Source organism: Ambystoma mexicanum, chromosome 2q, assembly GCF_040938575.1.
Source record: "Ambystoma mexicanum isolate Mex_15411 chromosome 2q, UKY_AmexF1_1, whole genome shotgun sequence".
Lineage (NCBI taxonomy): Eukaryota > Metazoa > Chordata > Amphibia > Caudata > Ambystomatidae > Ambystoma > Ambystoma mexicanum.
In genome coordinates, this window is record NC_090924.1 from 726228164 (window position 1) to 726247066 (window position 18903).

An 18903-nucleotide genomic window follows, 5' to 3' on the forward strand; every position below is an offset into this window, starting at 1 on the left:
CTCTTTCTTAAGCTCAGCTTCTATTTCCAACTTGCGATATTCAAAGGCTAACTTCATCCTTAATAACTCAAGTTCCATGGAATTGCTGGGGTTTGGAACAGAGGCAGCAGGAATGGTGGCATTCCCAGAAACAGATTCAGCGACAACCCCAGGGGCAGAGTCCTCACTGGTTGCATCCCCCCCTTCCTCAAGAGTTTCACCATCAGTCTGGTAATCCACCAGGGCAGCTATCAGCTCAGCCCTAGACTTATCCACAAAGTCTAACTCCCTGGCTTCACAAGCACTCTGGAGAGCCTCTAAGCTCATCCGAGTCAATTTACCATTTGCAATGGACTCCATTGCTTGTAATGCAGTTATTTGGAACACACCCGAACCTTAATCTAACAAAAGTGCGGATATTTTGTAAGTGGCACGGTTATACACTGAGTCTTAAAACCATAAGCATCCCACCGCTGCCACCAGCTGTAAAGACTGGTAGGGGGGTCTGTACTTCCGCTCTCTATATGGTAGAGGGGAGGCACAGAGGACCCCAGCCAAGATTCTCTAATATGGTAACGATGGACGAGCAATCAAGGCTTAGCTTCTCAGGAGGTGATGCAGGCTGGTTCTTAAGTACAGTGTATCCCCAAGCCCCCACAAAGGAATGTCCACACACTGTATTACTGAAAACACGGTCTTTATATAATTAATATTCAAGGGTTATGTACACTTATCACAATAACGCACTTTGTGCTCAGGAAAATCAGCAATGGTAAATATCTACAATTCTAAAGTGGTACCACTAATATTAGACCTCATTAAAGTGCATTCACAATACTGTTAAAATGGCACACAGATCAATAAGAAGGAAACCAGCAATAGAGAGAGGAGAGATAACAGAGGGTTGAAACAATAGGCAGAATACTGGCCCCTACCACTGGACACAGTTCTGTGTGGAGATCCCCCCACCTGGGCAACCTGTAAAATAAAGAGATATAACACCAGCCCAGTCCATATATTGTTCAATAGTCTATTTCTCTCCTATAATGTTTTTACCCCCCCAATGTACCTGGTGGAGTCGAGTTCTTCGAAGAGGCGTCGACAGATCCTTCTTGAATGACCCCCTTTAAAGCAGGAGTCCCGGATCGTCGAGAGGCGTCGAGAAGCGTCGAGGAACTCGGTGTTCGGTGTCGGGGAATCGACGGCCCTTCTTGAATGCCTTCCCTTTCAAGCGGGAGACACGGGGCGTCGAACGTCCGACAACAAACAAGGTAGAACGGCGTCGATGAGGCGGCAGGCTTCGATCCGAGCGGTGCTCGTCGGCGTCGAGATGTCGGCGTCCTGCGAGGAAGAGGCGTGCGGGGCACCTCGGCGACACTAGTTCTGGACCGCAAAGATTGTGGGTGACGGTGGCCCAGCAAGGGCGTCGAGTTGCTCGAGTCTTTGGGGTCGTGAGGTGGCGGGAAACCCACCGGCGGATTCTCCTCGGCGCGTTGGTCGTCCTCGACTTTCTCCGGCGGGACAAAGCGGCCGACGATGCGGACGAGGGAGTCCTTCAAGGCAAATGTTCTTAGGCAAGGAGCGGACGGCTCCGGTCGTCGGCGGCACGGCGTCAAGTGGTTCCCACGGCGGGGCAACACAACTTCGACGGGCCTCCAGCGGTTACACAGACCTGCGAACCCTGGTCGACGGCAATGGACTTCGACAGCGTCGATGTCCGGGTGCTTCACTTCGATCTCCTCGGCGGTCCCGTCTCGGGTCGGCAGCCTTTCGAGGGTCTGACTTCCAGGGCGCTTCGGCGAAGATTCAGCGGTGCTCGATGGTCCCTCGGAGCACGGGAAGAGGGCGCCTAGCCAGGTCCTCTCTCGGGTCAGTCCTCGACGATTTCGACAACCTTCAGTTCCGTCGAAGCAAATGCCACAGCAAGTCTTCTTCTTCCAGCTGGACGTCGAGGATCAGCAAATCCAGTTACTCTTGAGTGGAGACTCAGCTTCTGAATGCTTCTGAACAATTTCCAGTGGTGAGAGGTCCCCAGATATACTATCCTGTCTCTCATCCACACTGCTGGCACACACACAGCAGCCAATCACACAGAAGGGCATTCATGCAGTCAGTCAGCCAATCAGGCACACAGTGCATTCAGGCCACACTCCTCCCTTTCAGACACTCACAACAAGGAATGTGGATTGGGACAAGTACCCAGCCATTCAACACTACACACTGCATTCAGGCCAGTTTCGGGCAGGGCTGTCTCAGTCTTTGTCTCACATGCCAGAAACCAGACAACCACAACAAGAAGTGTATATTGGTCACACACTCCATTCACCCAGGTCCCACCCACAGGAGGTACCCACAACATACAGTCAAAGGGAAGGCTCCAGTCAGTCTAGCTGGGCCTTCACAACAACACCATATATGGAACTTCCACCCAACAGCCAGTCAGGGGGAAGGGACAGAGTCAGGGCTTCCCAGGACTTTGGGAAAAACAAGACAACAGGCAATAGAAAGCAAGAGGCCACAGGGGCCATCTTGTTTTCTATCAGGAATCAACTGATCCCAATGGCAGGGCCTGGGTATCCCAAAATGGAGGACGCCCAGAGCACCTGTCTAATTCAGCATGGAGCTGCCACCAGCCCATACCCTGCTCTGTGGGCCACCCACAGGTGCCAAAAAACATACACTAGGGGCACAGGGTTGTACCCCTACCCATGGGTGCCATAAGGGTATCCCATGGGTCTGTTCACCAAACCAAAAGAGAGAGCTGCACTGCCAGGAGTCCCAAATGGACTCCTGGGCAGAAAACATAACAGAACACACGATAAAAGGCAGAAAAGGACAAGGATTCAGAGGCCCTGTCCCTCTGATGCATTTCCAGCATCACAAACATGTGAACCACCTAGGACATGTGTTGCAGGCTCTTGAACAGGCCCATTTGACCATCAAAGCCAGTAAGTGCCAGATTGGTCAAAGTAAAGTGGTCTACCTTTGACATGAGGTAGGAAGTGGAGAAATAAGGCCCTTGCTCAGCAAGATTGAAGCTGTGCAAAATTGGACAACACCAACTACTCAAACCCAAGTGAGAGCCTTCCTAGGCCTCACTGGGTATTACAGAAATTTCATTGAGAACTATGGGACCATAGCTTCTCCACTGAATGTAATCTCCTCTCCTAAATTCCCTAAAAAGGTAAAATGGAATGAGGAGTGCAATCAGGCCTTTGAAAAACTGAAGAGAGCTCTTTGCCAAGCTCCAGTATTAAGAGCTCCTGACTACCACCAAACTTTCATTGTACAAACTGATGCTTCCAATGTAGGTATAGGTGCAGTTCTAAGCCAACTGGATGAGAAGGGTAGGGAGCACCCCATTTGCTTCATCAGTAGAAAACTGAAGGATCCTGAGACAAGGTGGGCAACAATCGAAAGAGAATGCTTTGCTATTGTGTGGGCACTGAAGAAGTTTAGGCCATACTTGTATGGTTCTACTTTTGTTATTCAGACTGACCACCAACCCTTGAGATGGTTAATGCAAATGAAAGGGGAAAATCCAAAACTATTGAGATGGTCAATCTGCCTGCAAGGGTTTGATTTCACCATTGAGCACAGGTCAGGGTGTCACCATCAAAATGCTGATGGACTCTCTAGGATGTATATCATCGACTAGAGGTATGAGGTTCATCCAGGAGTGGATTAAATCCTCCTGTCCCTTAGTCTGGGGGGGGCGAGTGTTAGGGAGAATTCTCTGTTTAGGCTGAATTTCCCTACCTAGTGAGTCCCCCAGCAGCTTTGCTGGATTTCTGGGGTTCCTTTTTTTTCTCCTGCCAAGAGTGAGACTCTTTTACCCTCACTCTTGGGCATGTTTGAAGTGTGTTTTCTTGGTTAAACCTTGTGTTGAATGGGCTATGGGGTCTTTTACTCCATAGGGCCTCATGTATTTTTTGTGATGTGGGTTACACAGCACCCTCTGTGCAGTAACCCAGGGGTGTCCTAGGGACTCCCCAACATAGACTCCATACCCTGGGACTGACTACTGTCTCCCAGGGCATGTAAAGTCACCAAAGACTTTACTAGTCTTAAATCCTGAACAGAACCAGTACAAACCATCATATTGTGGACGTACTGGCTGGGGCAATTCGATTGCCCCAGGGTCTGTTAGTCGAAGGGGCACGTCTCCGTCCCCCCTGATCGAGTTTTGGCTGGTGGCAGTGGAAACTACGTTTTATATTCAACCGCGAATATTTTCCTATGGGATTTCCCATTGTTTTAGGCTAACACATTTAATTATTTATTTACGGTAGCCTCAAACATACCGCCGGTTTATATATTTATTATTATAACTCCGGTTGGGATTTTTTGCCAAAGCTTGATTCAAAAATGGCGTTGGCGTTCGCCTCTGTAACTCTGACCCAAAGTGGAGCCCTTTGTTCCACTTTTGGCGGGCTTCTCCACAGAAGCCCTCCAAAGTGGTGCCACTCTGTCTGGGGTACTTAGGAGGGGTGGAGGGGGATTTAGGCACCCTGGACTGAGTTACCTTGGTAACTCAAGTCGCACTCCGTCCTGATTGGCCCAAGTGGTGAGCCGGCCGGCTCACCACTTAGCATGTTTGAGTGACAGCTAGGCTGGGTGAATGGGGGTTTGCTGCATAAAAACAGGGCTTTGGGGACTGGAACTTCAGAAGTCGCCACAGGACCAAGAATCCGACGAGGGAAGAGCTGAGCCGACCTGCTACGACGACACCACCCGGTGGAGCCCTGCTGAACCGTCTCACCACTCTTCCCAACGACGAAGGAGAACTCTTAACGGAGTGGCTCCTTCCCTTGACTGGTGGGGACAACCAGTTTTCACCTTCTTTCCGCTTCTTTGAGGTATCTCGTGGCCGCCTTGCCCGTGCCAAGCACCCCGGCAACCGGAATACCACACTTTTACCACAACCGCGAAAGTCGGTACAACCCTTTAACCGGAGGACTCCGCGGCTGGTTTCTTCCCGGGCAGTGCAACGACCTTCTTCTTCTGCTCTTCAGCGAGAACTTCTTCTTCCCTGACCGACGTCGAGCCTTGCTGCCATTGCCTGGAACAACTGCCACCGCTGGAGGATCCTCCCCGTTTAAGGTACCGTGTTCCGCCTGGCTTCCCTCGCCACCGACTGTACGGGGTAGTTTTAGCCCCCGGCTTTCGAACCTGGGAGTGCCTGGGACACCCTGGCTAAACTTTCTAAGCCTCTCTAAACTCTTTCTGAACTCTTTTGCAAGACTCTGAATCCCTAATAACTGTGTGATCTTGGGCACATTTTCGCTCTGTCTGCTCTAAGAGTGGGCCCTGCCTAATGACTTTTGCTCACCTGTGACTTTGTGCTTCTTTGAGCCTACTGAAAGTGTTCTTGACCTTAGAGTGGTGTGTTTATCCTAATTCTGCTCTTTTTCCCTCCCTTCTTTGAACCACTAGAGTGTCATCTAACGTTAAGCACACACCTCTGTTTGAATTATGTGGTGTTATCCAAGAGTTGTCTAGTTAGGAATAAGGGTTGGGGCTGCTTTCCATATAACTGTGTTTGAAGTGTTTTACTATATATTGCTAGAGTATTTTCAACTTATGTGTTCTTAAAATAAATAACTATATACTTTTGAAACCAAGCTCTGGTCAGTGTTTGCTTGTACTATTGTGTTGGAGTACCTATTGTGTATACTTTGCATACTGCCTAACTCTTCTTGAGGGAAGTCTGACTGCTCAGCCACAGCTACCAGGTAAATCTGGGTGGTGCAGACTGCTACCAAGTGGGTTTACTGCTATACCTGTAGTCTTAAATCTTTTGCAGTGTTCCCTAAGGGAACTGCACAGGTTTCTGCCTAACACTCTCACTGGCTTGGGGGAAGGAGCACTCTCCAACGCCTCCTTAAGTAGGGCCAAGGGGCCTCTAACCGGATGGCCATAAAGAAGTTCAAAGGGACTAAATCCAACTCCCGCCTGAGGGACTTCTATATATGCAAAGAGAAGGCAGGGCAGTAGAAGGTCCCACTTTCTTCTAACGGGTTCCTCTAAAGCACCTATCATGCTCTTCATTGTACGGTTGAACCTCTCTACCAATCCATTTGTCTGAAGATGATAGGCAGTTCAGAACTTGTAAATTACTCCACAGTTTTTCCACATGACCTGCATGTAGTGGGACATAAAATTGGATCCCCTGTCAGAGATAACCTCCTTAGGAAAACCTACTCTGGTAAAAATACCAAGTAGGGCCTTAGCAACAGCCTGAGCTGTAACAGTCCTCATAGGTATAGCTTCGGGATACCTAGTAGCATGGTCTCATACAACCGGGATAAACCAGTTTCCTGAAGATGTGGGAGGGTCTAAGGGAACAACAATGTAAATTCCTACCCTCTCAAAAGTAACTCCCACCACTGGGAGAGGCACCAAGGGTGCTACATTCTTGGCTCCACTCTTGCCAGAAGTTTGGCAAGGTTGGCAGCTCCTACAGAATTTATCTACACCAGACCACCAACTTAGGCCAGTAGAAATATAAAGAGAGCCTATCCTTGGTCTTCTTAAAACTTAAGTGACCTGCTGTCATGATGCCTGCTCCCGAGGAGCCAGGTCAGGCCCAGAGTCCCCGGAAGCAGACTTCATACTCACCAAGCAGGACCCAGCAAACCCCTATAGGGGCTCTTTGGACTTCGTCCTGGCGCCTTTGGCGCCAGGCTCATAAAAGGCATCTCTCCTGGCGCCATAGGCGCCAGGTTCATCATGGCAGAACATATGGTAATGCTTGGGTGAACTCACCTGAGGCAGACCATGCTGCATACTCACCCGAGGCAGACCATGCTGTCTGAAGCTCCAAGCCAACTAAGGCTGGGGAGGAACTATTTTCTTTCAGGAACTCTTTTCTTACTCAGGTGAGGCCAGTGGAAGAACACTCACCTGAAGCTCTTCCAAGGCTATTTAAACCACGCCCGGATGGCCACACGTGCTTCGCGTTATTCTGCATCTGCAGCAGGACGCTCACCGAGTCGGCTCCTGCATCCTGGCTCCTGCCACGCCCGCCAGTACCTGGAACACCTGCAAGGAGAGAAAGGCAAGCATTAGGACATTACCTACCTTCATCCAGCATCCGGATTCTTCACTCCGTCGATCCTGCAAAAGAAAGTCAAGGGTTAGAAACGCATCTCATTGCTCGCTGCAGCGCTGCTTCCACTTACCTTCACGTGGCGCTGTCTAGCTCTTCAGCGGTCATAGGCGACATCGGCCGCATCCCAGCACCTACGGAAAAGAAAGACAATAGTTAGAAGCGCTCCGCTTCTCACGCTGCCGCGCCACTTCCTCTTACCTTCACGTGGTGCCGGCAACCTTTTCAGTGCCCATAGGCGACATCGGTCGCATTCAAGAACTACGGAGAAAAAGGACAAAACAAGGTGAGCAACGAACTAATTGCAAAAGGACAGATTACTCACCTTAAGTCTTACCTGAATTTTGTTGGGACCTCAGTTCCCTTTTCGGGTCGGAGCGGCTTTTCTGGCTTTTCCGTACCCCGGCCCCTATGGGGAAATAGGACACACTCATTAAGGTGTTGGAGTAAACCACTACGGCACACCTTCATTAAAAGTACTCACCTGAGTTTACCTCGGCGAATCCATTCCTCCACACGGATTCCTCACCTTGTCCCTGAAAAAATTCAGATCGAGGAAGCCAATTTATTTCCCACTTTTGGCGTAGATGTTGTCAATTGGCACAAATCGATGTAAGACTATCAACCAGTCATCACCCCCAGACCGATGGTCAAACAGAAAGAACAAACCAGACTCTCAAACAATATTTACGTTGTATGCTGCAACAATCTGAAAGTAACTGGAAAGACATTCTTTGGATAGCTGAATATGCATATAATAATTCTGTGCACTCTGGAATTGGGCAAAGTCCTTTTTACACTTTATATGGGCTTCACCCTCGAACCTCTGACCTGGATCCACCTCATGATCTCGGAACACCCGCAGTGGACCAGCTGCATACCGCAATGACTTCAAAGAAGCAACTGAACATTTACAACAAGCCAAGAAAAGATACAAGAAAAGAGCTGATCGGCATCGAAGTGAGGCAACTCAGTAACAGATTGGGGACCAAGTCTGGCTGGCTACCAGACACTTATCACTCAAAGGACCTCGAACTTTTAATCCCAAATACCTGGGACCATATTCCATTACGGCCATAATCAATCCTGTGGCCGTTAAACTGGATTTACCAGCTCATATGCGAATACATCCTGTTTTTCATGTGTCACTTTTGAAACCTGTGCAACCTGGAACCAGACTAATCAAGCCTCCAGAACCCATTCAAGTGGAGGGAGAACCTGAGTTCGAGGTGAAGAACATTTTAGATTCTAAAATGATAAGATCAAGGCTTTTCTATCTAATCGATTGGAAGGGTTACGGGCCTCAAGAGAGGTCATGGGAAGCCCATGACCATGTACATGCTCCTCGGTTAATTAAAACATTTCACCGGACCTTCCCAGACAAACCAAAACCCCCGGGGAAAACAACCTTGGGAGGGGCCTTGGGGGGGAGTGCTGTCATGATGCCTGCTCCCGAGGAGCCAGGTCAGGCCCAGCGTCCCCGGAAGCAGACTTCATACTCACCAAGCAGGACCCAGCAAACCCCTATAGGGGCTCTTTGGACCTTGTCCTGGCGCCTTTGGCGCTGGCGCCAGGCTCATCATGGCAGAACATATGGTAATGCTTGGGTGAACTCACCTGAGGCAGACCATGCTGCATACTCACCCGAGGCAGACCATGCTGCCTGAAGCTCCAAGCCAAATAAGGCTGGGGAGGAACTATTTTCTTTCAGGAACTCTTTTCTTTCTCGGGTGGGGCCAGTGGAAGAACACTCACCTGAAGCTCTTCCAAGGCTATTTAAACCACGCCCGGATGGCCACATGTGCTTCGCGTTATTCTGCATCTGCAGCAGGACGCTCACCGAGTCGGCTCCTGCATCCTGGCTCCTGCCACGCCCGCCAGTACCTGGAACACCTGCAAGGAGAGAAAGGCAAGCATTAGGGCATTACCTACCTTCATCCAGCATCCGGATTCTTCACTCGGTCGATCCTGCAAAAGAAAGTCAAGGGTTAGAAATGCATCTCATCGCTCGCTGCAGCGCCGCTTCCACTTACCTTCACGTGGCGCTGTCTAGCTCTTCAGCGGTCATAGGCGACATCGGCCGCATCCCAGCACCTACGGAAAAGAAAGACAATAGTTAGAAGCGCTCCGCTTCTCACGCTGCCGCGCCGCTTCCTCTTACCTTCACGTGGCGCCGGCAACCTTTTCAGCGCCCACAGGCGACATCGGTGCATTCAAGACCTACAGAGAAAAAGGACAAAACAAGGTGAGTAACGAACTAATTGCAAAAGGACAGATTACTCACCTTAAGTCTTACCTGAATTTTGTTGGGACCTCAGTTCCCTTTTCGGGTCGGAGCGGCTTTTCTGGCTTTTCCGTACCCCGGCCCCTATGGGGAAATAGGACACACTCATTAAGGTGTCGGAGCAAACCACTACGGCACACCTTCATTAAAAGTACTCACCTGAGCTTACCTCGGTGAATCCATTCCTTCACATGGATTCCTCACCTGGTCCCTGAAAATTAAACAAAGGCCAAGGGACAAATAAGACTTGATCTTTTGAACTATATACTTACGGCAGCATTTTGGTAAAGGCAAGCAGACATCGAACCCTCGCTAAATCCGAGATCCAGTGAAGTAACTGGAAATCTATGCCCCCCTGCGTCAGAAGCAGGATGGAGAGCTCGTCCATACAGAAATTAAGGTGAGAGTCTGCGGAAGGCACAGCTAGGGTTCGAGGAGGGTGAGAAGGGGAAAAAGGGGGGAATCTCACACACAACCTAGCAGACAGTTAACTCCCTTTTCCCATCTACAGAAGGATTATTCTACGGGCCAGACAGACGAGGTTTGGGGGTCCAGTCCAGTCCATCTTCCAAGCACTATGCTTTACCGTGGAAGAAGTTGTAGCAGTCCAGAACGGGTCGGCGTCTCCGTGGGAATCAGGTGAGCGTTACACCTGCCAAAGGTATCTCATGGGCTAACTGTAGGAACTGGAGTCTGCTTTCAAGAGGCACTACAAGTCTTCTGTAGTCCCCTGGGATAGACTCAGTCGGTTCACTGTAGAAGAGGCCATCTTCCCAGTACAACCTATGCTTCCCTGGCTCTTGCACGTCCAGCTGGAAAGCTGCCTGTTGGCGAAGATCTTCAAGAGAAGGGCACTCTTTGACCTCTTCTGAAGTCCGCCCTGCAGGGTCCACCTTTTTCCAGTGAAGACTGCAGCTCAGGATGGTCTGCAGGATCCAGATCTCCAACAGGAGCAAGGTCCTCTTCCAGCTCTGATTCCTCAGCAGCTGATTCAACCACACAAGGTTGTTCCACACACTCAGCCTCAGCTGGTGGAGGGATCACAGGTGTGAACTTTGACAGTCCTCTCGGAGATGACCTTGTTGGTCGCACAGGAGTGCTGCCCCTTTTCCTCCTTCTTCCTAGAAATTGCAGTCATTAAGTCCTGTGGACTGGGAGTTATAGTTTCCTCCATAATCTCCTCTGGAGAGCCCCTTAAGGTACTCTCTCTGGCCTTCCTACTCTGCTCCTGTTTCCTTTTGCTGGGAGGCCTGAGGGTGCTTGATATAACTCCAAGAGTTTTTAAGTCATTCCCCAACAGGACTCTCCCAGGTACTTCACTCTGCACACTCACAGGTATTTTGACAGTCATATCATTATACTGTATGAGAGCTGGTAACTGTGGAAGCATTTGGACAGGGTCTCCCGCAAGCTTAGTTAAGATTTTAGGTGCCTTAGCAACATCCTCAACCTTGAAAAATGATTAATCAACTACAGTTATGCTGGCTCCAGTGTCTCGAATGGCAGGGGTCTCCTGACCATTGACAAGAACACTGTCTTTGTAATACTCTTTAGTATTATCTGGGATAGAGTTATACACATCTAAATTATGTTGTTCCCACAGACCCAGAGACATTAAAGAGACACTGGCTGAGACTTTCATGGGTTCCTCAGCCAGTAAGTGAAAGTTTCCACTTGCCATTGGTACTTCATCCACTGGGGAGAAAGCTAAGGAGACAATGTGGAGTCTTAAAGGTTTACCCTGGCATCTGGGATCCCCTTGCACATAGTCAGTTGACCCACAAGCATAACATTTACCAAATGTTTTGATGAATGGGGGTTTGTTCTGACCTACATCTGGTTTGTCCCCAGAAGGTACACTAGCCTGATATGGTTTTCCCTGTGGCTTACCCTTGTTATGTTTGGGGCCCTCTTTTGGATGGGATGTAATAGAATTCTCCTTGTTGTCTTTCTTGTGCTGCTTCCCCTCATCCTTCTTCTGAGTTACCCAGGCATCCTTGTGAGTAGCCCTGTTGGCAACCCACAAGTCAGCAGCCCTTGCTAACGTCTTTGGATCAATTTCCTTAGAGTCAGCCAAGTGCTGTCTCAGCTCAGGAGAGCAGGCATCATAAATTGACTCCAACATGAACAGATTTCTCATACATTCATAAGAGTTCACTCTGTAACCCTTAACCCAACCTTCTACGTTTTTCAAACATTCAGTTACCCAGGTAGCCCAAAGGGTACCATCATGCTTTTGTAGGGTTCTAAACCTCTTAAGATACTGAGAAGGAGTCTTCCCAAATCTAGCTACCAAAGCTAGCTTCACAGTTCCATACTCCTTTCTGTCTATATCCCCCAACTCCATTACCCCATCAGTTGCAACAAGGGGTAGCCTAGAAAAAAGCCAAGGAATCAACTGATTCCCTGTAATGTCTTGAATCCCATGGTTATATTCAAAAGCAGCCAACCAGTCCACAATATCAAGCTTGACCTTATACATACTTACTGCATCTTAGGGCATGCAAGGCCTCTTAGGACTGGAAGACCTAGAAGACTCTGGGAGAGAACCAGTTTCAACAGTCAACTTTTTCATCTCTAGTGCATGGTTCAATTCCATCTCTGAGTTTAAGTTCTTGATGTTTGCATTCCGTTTGAACTTGGATTCTTTAAAACTCTAACTCAAGTCTCATTCTTTCTAAAGAGACAAATTCAGGACTTTGGGCCTCATTACACGGTAGGCTGTAACCATGGCGCTATTAGCGCCATGGTTGCCGCCGGTATTTTACTGTGTCCGCCTTGGTGGATGGCGGAATTACCGGCCTACTCCAAGGTGAGCGGGGCGGTAATTCCCCATTCACCAAGGCACTTCCCCATTCCCATGTTTGCCCCCATAGGGCATAATGGGAATGTGGGAGGCGCTAATTACAGTACCGCAAATTGCAGTACCGTAATTAGCTCCAAGGTCCCTTTGCGGCACCCTACTTTAACGGCTGGTAAAACCAGCCGTTAAGGTCGGGTCCCGCAAAGGGAACTCGCAGTAAGGCGGTAAGGGTTTACCGGTACCAGTGCCCTTACCGGTACCGGTAAACCCTTACCGCCTACCGTGTAATGAGGCCCTTAATGTTGGACCTGGTGGGGTCCCTGTGGTCAGAGGCTGAGGCCTATGAGCAGGCAGAGGTAAAACAGGGCCTAAATTTGAAGACTCTTCTTCCTCATCTAACTCATCTATAACATTTGAGCTACTCTCAGAAACATTATCATCCTCATCAACATTTTCCACATTTGCTGCAGGTGTGGGGTATTCAGACCCACTTCTCAGACTTTGGTATTCCAACAACATTTCAATCAATTCAACCTTTTTGCCTTTCACAGTGAGATTCCTAGCTTTACACATATCTCTCAATTGATCAACAGTTAAAGTCACTAGGGTCTCCTGTCTGTAGCTTTCCATATTATTCATGATAAAACAATTGCTTTACTAGTGTTGCTTTGCCTTGGGAGGATTATTTGAACAAAAGTAAAAGTAGCACTCTAAATGTAACAAGTATACTTTATCCTCAACGCTGTACACCAGTTTTAGGCAGAATCACCTGCAGTACCCTTTGGGAACACTACAGGCAATTAGGACTACATGTGTAAGCATAATTTCACCTTTGGTACAAGCGTGTACTACACAGTAAAGTGGTAGCGATGGCTGAGCAGCCAGACTTATCTCAAGAGTTTAAGTGAGCAGTAGAACTAGTTACACAAAGGATTCAACTAAACACTTACTCAAGGTTTCTTGGTAAAAGAATATAAATGTATTTACTCAATCATTTATAAAACATCACACTAGCATAAGCAGCTCAATATCACACAAAGATACACCACAAAAATCCAACCGGTAAGTAACTAAACAAGTTTAGCTCAAAAATGAAGTGTGTATACAAGAAAAAGGGGGGGGTCCTGCCTGTAGGGATGCTATTTGGTTGCACACTTATTCAAAATGCAAATTTATTTACATAAATGGCAAACTGGCAGCATAATATTTACTGTGAAGTTGTGCAAATCTGTTTGAAAAATGCAGTATAGGCACTCAGAGTGAGTTACAATATGTTTTACTGGTAGTAAACACATTAATTTTTAAAGACATACATAAAGGTTAAAAAAGTTCTGTGAGAAAATGTATATCAAGACCCAAGAGGGTTCATATAACAGGAAACAGGTTGTCTCATGTTCAACAGAGAGTTACAAGTATCAGTATAATTCCAACAAACTAAATTCTTTATACAAGCAAGAGTGAGTTACCCAAGTACGTGAATACCCAAACCAAGCACGTACAAGCATTACTTCATGCTAAATGTACATGTACCAATGTATTCCCAACAGTGTTATTTATTTTCACATATAGAGGAGGGAAAGAACAAAGGCGTTTCGAGCTACAAATTCATTACTTCATGCAGAATTGTCATTCCATGTGAACACTGTAGGTAAGTACAAAAAATGGAAAAAGAGTCCCAAATAATAGAATCCATAAGGTGCACACAATTCTGAACCTTGTACTTAGAAAGTGGACATTTTGTGTAAAGTTATTTTTAGGGGGATTTTTGTTCCTTTTAGACCTTATGAGAGTCTGTTAGAGCCAGGCTGAAAGGTGACCTTGTGATAAGTCGACGTCTAGAAGGTAAACCAGAGACCCCAGATGGGGTTGAACCATTAAGCAGCAAGAAAAGGTTATGCTGGTGTTCGCAGACGTTTCGGCATATGTTGTGAACAAGCCTTCTTCTGGAGCCAAGGCGCTGATCCCCTTAACCCTTTAAGTGCCATGGGTATTTCTCCCCAGTGCCAGGGCCTTTTTTGGTGATTTTGGTATGTGGCCATTCAATGGCTTGTAACTTTTTTGTTACATGAGATATCTCGGCCAAATTTGGCTCCTTTTTTTCCCACATGTAGGCGGTCCTAACGCCACGCAGGAATCCCAGGTTGCTGTAAGGGAGTGAGAGAAAATAAGGAAAAAGTGCAAAACTTTTGGGTTTTTTCGAAAAATGCCAAAAAAATGATGTACAAAGAAGCCTGTGGTTTTTTCCTTGTAAGAGCTAGGAACAAATGGTTTGCTGTGCTGAGTTCCCCAATGTCGTGGCTTTCAGGAACAGATTGAGTGGAAATGGAAAAAAAATATTTTGATGTGGTTATCAGCCATTTTGTGAGTGTTAGGCGATTTTGGCCATTTTTGCCAATTGGACATGTATGGACGGAATGGAAGAAAAGGGCAGGAAAGCCAAATTGGAGGACAGAAAGGCATATATTTCTGAAAATTAGACGAAATTCCAAGTTTAGGAAGTGGTGATTTGCATAGGTCAGGCAACAACTAGGTATGGGAAACTGCCATCGAATGGGGGAAAAGCGGGAAAATGACTGAAAAAAAAGGTATGTATTGGACATGTTTGGCTTGGTACGGCAATGACTTCTATGAATTTTGAGAAAAGCAAAGCTCCGCTACATTCCCCCGACTCTTGCAGTTAGGAGAGCATACCATTTTTGTAGTGTTTTTACAAAACAAGCAATACCACAAGCCAAACACTGAGCCATGGTACACAGGAGTTTTACGCTCACGGCCTGACCAGACGCACTTAGCATGTGTAAATTGGGAAAACCAATGTGGTGAGGAACGGCAGCCATACATTTTATGAAAGAGCATAGGGAGACCTTTTCAAGGGTAGGTGACTTGTGCAGGTTACAAAAGTGTATGGTGGCTAAAGCAGCGACTAAATGTAGGTCACATTTGGCAAAAGAAAGGGTTGTGAGACAAAGGGCACCAGCAAATGGGTCAAAACGTTATGAAAACCACAAAAACACAACACATGGCCTACCGTCCCGCGTTCCCATAGGTGTCCCGATGAAAACGGTATCCCACATGTGTGGGTGCACCTACCTGGCTGCCAAGGGGAAAGCCTAAAACACAAGTAACCCCAAGTCTGTTTTCAGAGCGAAATCTCAGACATTCTGCCGACCGGCACAACGTACAGATATGGGCCTCGGGTGTCCAAACCACCGAGGAAAACAGGGAACCCCATGCATTTCCGAAAAGAGGACACCTGTGGGAATCCGCAGAGGTATGATTTGCGCACATCGCCCCAGGTTTTATTACCCAGACAGCCCCGCAAAGTCCGAAATGTGGGGGAAAAAATGCTTTTTCCGCACATTTCGCTCAACGCACCCGTCGAAACACGCCCCCAACAACACATGGCCTACCGTCACACGTTCCCACAGGTGTCCTGATGAAAACGGTACCTCACATGTGTGGGTGTACCTACCTGGCCGCCAAGGGGAAAGCCTAAAACACAAGTAACCCCAAGTCTGTTTTCAGAGCGAAATCTCAGACATTCTGCCGACCGGCACAACGTACAGATCTGGGCCTCGGGTGTCCAAGCCACCGAGGAAAACAGGGAACCCCATGCATTTCCGAAAAGAGGACACCCGTGGGAATCCGCAGAGGTATGATTTGCGCACATCGCCCCAGAATTTATTACCCAGACAGCCCTGCAAAGTCCGAAATGTGGGAAAAAAACTCTTTTTCCGCACATTTCGCTCGACGCACCCATCGAAACACGCCCCCAACAACACATGGCCAACCGTCACGCGTTTCCACAGGTGTCCCGATGAAAACGGTACCTCACATGTGTGGGTGCACCTACCTGGCCGCCAAGGGGAAAGCCTAAAACACAAGTAACCCCAAGTCTGTTTTCAGAGCGAAATCTCAGACATTCTGCCGACCGGCACAACGTACAGATATGGCCCTCGGGTGTCCAAGCCACCGAGGAAAACAGGGAACCCCATGCATTTCCAAAAAGAGGACACCCCTGGGAATCCGCAGAGGTATGATTTGCGCACATCGCCCCAGAATTTATTACCCAGACAGCCCCGCAAAGTCCGAAATGTCGGGAAAAAAACACTTTTTCTGCACATTTCGCTCAACGCACCCATCAAAACATGCCCCCAACAACCCATGGCCTACCGTCACGCGTTCCCACAGGTGTCCCGATGAAAACGGTAACTCACATGTGTGGGTGATCCTACCTGGCCGCCAAGGGGAAAGCCTAAAACACAAGTAACCCCAAGTCTGTTTTCATGGCGAAATCTCAGACATTCTGCCGACCGGCACAACGTACAGACATGGGCCTCGGGTGTCCAAGCCACCGAGGAAAACAGGGAACCCCATGCATTTCCGAAAAGAGGACACCCGTGGGAATCCGCAGAGGTATGATTTGCGCACATCGCCCCAGATTTTATTACCCAGACAGCCCCGCAAAGTCCGAAATGTGGGGAAAAAAACGCTTTTTCCGCACATTTCGCTCGACGCACCCATTGAAACACGCCCCCAACAACACATGGCCTACCGTCACGCGTTCCCACAGGTGTCCCGATGAAAACGGTAACTCACATGTGTGGGTGATCCTACCTGGCCGCCAAGGGGAAAGCCTAAAACACAAGTAACCCCAAGTCTGTTTTCATGGCGAAATCTCAGACATTCTGCCGACCGGCACAACGTACAGACATGGGCCTCGGGTGTCCAAGCCACCGAGGAAAACAGGGAACCCCATGCATTTCCGAAAAGAGGACACCCGTGGGAATCCGCAGAGGTATGATTTGCGCACATCGCCCCAGATTTTATTACCCAGACAGCCCCGCAAAGTCCGAAATGTGGGGGAAAAAATGCTTTTTCCGCACATTTCGCTCAACGCACCCATCGAAACACGCCCCCAACAAAACATGGCCTACCGTCACACGTTCCAACAGGTGTCCCGATGAAAATGGTACCTCACATGTGTGGGTGCACCTACCTGGCCGCCAAGGGGAAAGCCTAAAACACAAGTAACCCCAAGTCTGTTTTCAGAGCGAAATCTCAGACATTCTGCCGACCGGCACAACGTACAGATCTGGGCCTCGGGTGTCCAAGCCACCGAGGAAAACAGGGAACCCCATGCATTTCCAAAAGAGGACACCCGTGGGAATACGCAGAGGTATGATTTGCGCACATCGCCCCAGAATTTATTACCCAGGCAGCCCTGGAAAGTCCGAAATGTCGGGAAAAAAATGCTTTTTCCGCACATTTCGCTCGACGCACCCATCGAAACACGCCCCCCACAACACATGGCCTACCGTCACGCGTTCCCACAGGTGTCCCGATGAAAACGGTACCTCACATGTGTGGGTGCACCTACCTGGCCGCCAAAGGGAAAGCCTAAAACACAAGTAACCCCAAGTCTGTTTTCAGAGCGAAATCTCAGACATTCTGCCGACCGGCACAACGTAAAGATCTGGGCCTCGGGTCTCCAAGCCACCGAGGAAAACAGGGAACCCCATGCATTTCCGAACAGAGGACACCCGTTGGAATCCGCAGAGGTATGATTTGCGCACATCGCCCCAGAATTTATTACCCAGAAAGCCCTGCAAAGTCCAAAATGTGGGGAAAAAAACGCTTTTTCCGCACATTTCGCTCGACGCACCCATCGAAAAACGTCCCCAAAAACACATGGCCTACCGTCACGCGTTCCCACGGGTGTCCCGTTGAAAAAGGTACCTCACATGTGTGGGTGTACCTACCTGGCCGCCAAGGGGAAAGCCTAAAACACAAGTAACCCCAAGTCTGTTTTCAGAGCGAAATCTCAGACATTCTGCCGACCGGCACAACGTACAGATATGGGCCTCGGGTGTCCAAGCCACTGAGGAAAACAGGGAACCCCATGCATTTCCAAAAATAGGACACCCGTGGGAATACGCAGAGGTATGATTTGCGCACATCGCCCCAGAATTTTTTACCCAGACAGCCCCGCAAAGTCCGAAATGTCAGGAAAAAAACACTTTTTCTGCACATTTTGCTCGACGCACCCATCAAAACACGCCCCAACAACACAAGGCCTACCGTCACGCGTTCCCACAGATGTCCCGATGAAAACAGTACCTCACATGTGTGGGTGCACCTACCTGGCCGCCAAGGGGAAAGCCTAAAACACAAGTAACCCCAAGTCTGTTTTCACAGCGAAATCTCAGACATTCTGCCGATCGGCACAACATACAGATATGGGCCTCGGGTGTCCAAGCCTCTGAGGAAAACAGGGAACCCCATGCATTTCCGAAAAGAGGACACCTGTGGGAATCCGCAGAGGTATGATTTGCGCACATCGCCCCAGATTTTATTACCCAGACAGCCCCGCAAAGTCCGAAATGTCGGGAAAAAAACACTTTTTCTGCACATTTCGCTCAACGCACCCATCAAAACACGCCCCCAACAACACATGGCCTACCGTCACGCGTTCCCACAGGTGTCCCGATGAAAACGGTAACTCACATGTGTGGGTGCTCCTACCTGGCCGCCAAGGGGAAAGCCTAAAACACAAGTAACCCCAAGTCTGTTTTCATGGCGAAATCTCAGACATTCTGCCGACCGGCACAACGTACAGACATGGGCCTCGGGTGTCCAAGCCACCGAGGAAAACAGGGAACCCCATGCATTTCCGAAAAGAGGACACCCGTGGGAATCCGCAGAGGTATGATTTGCGCACATCGC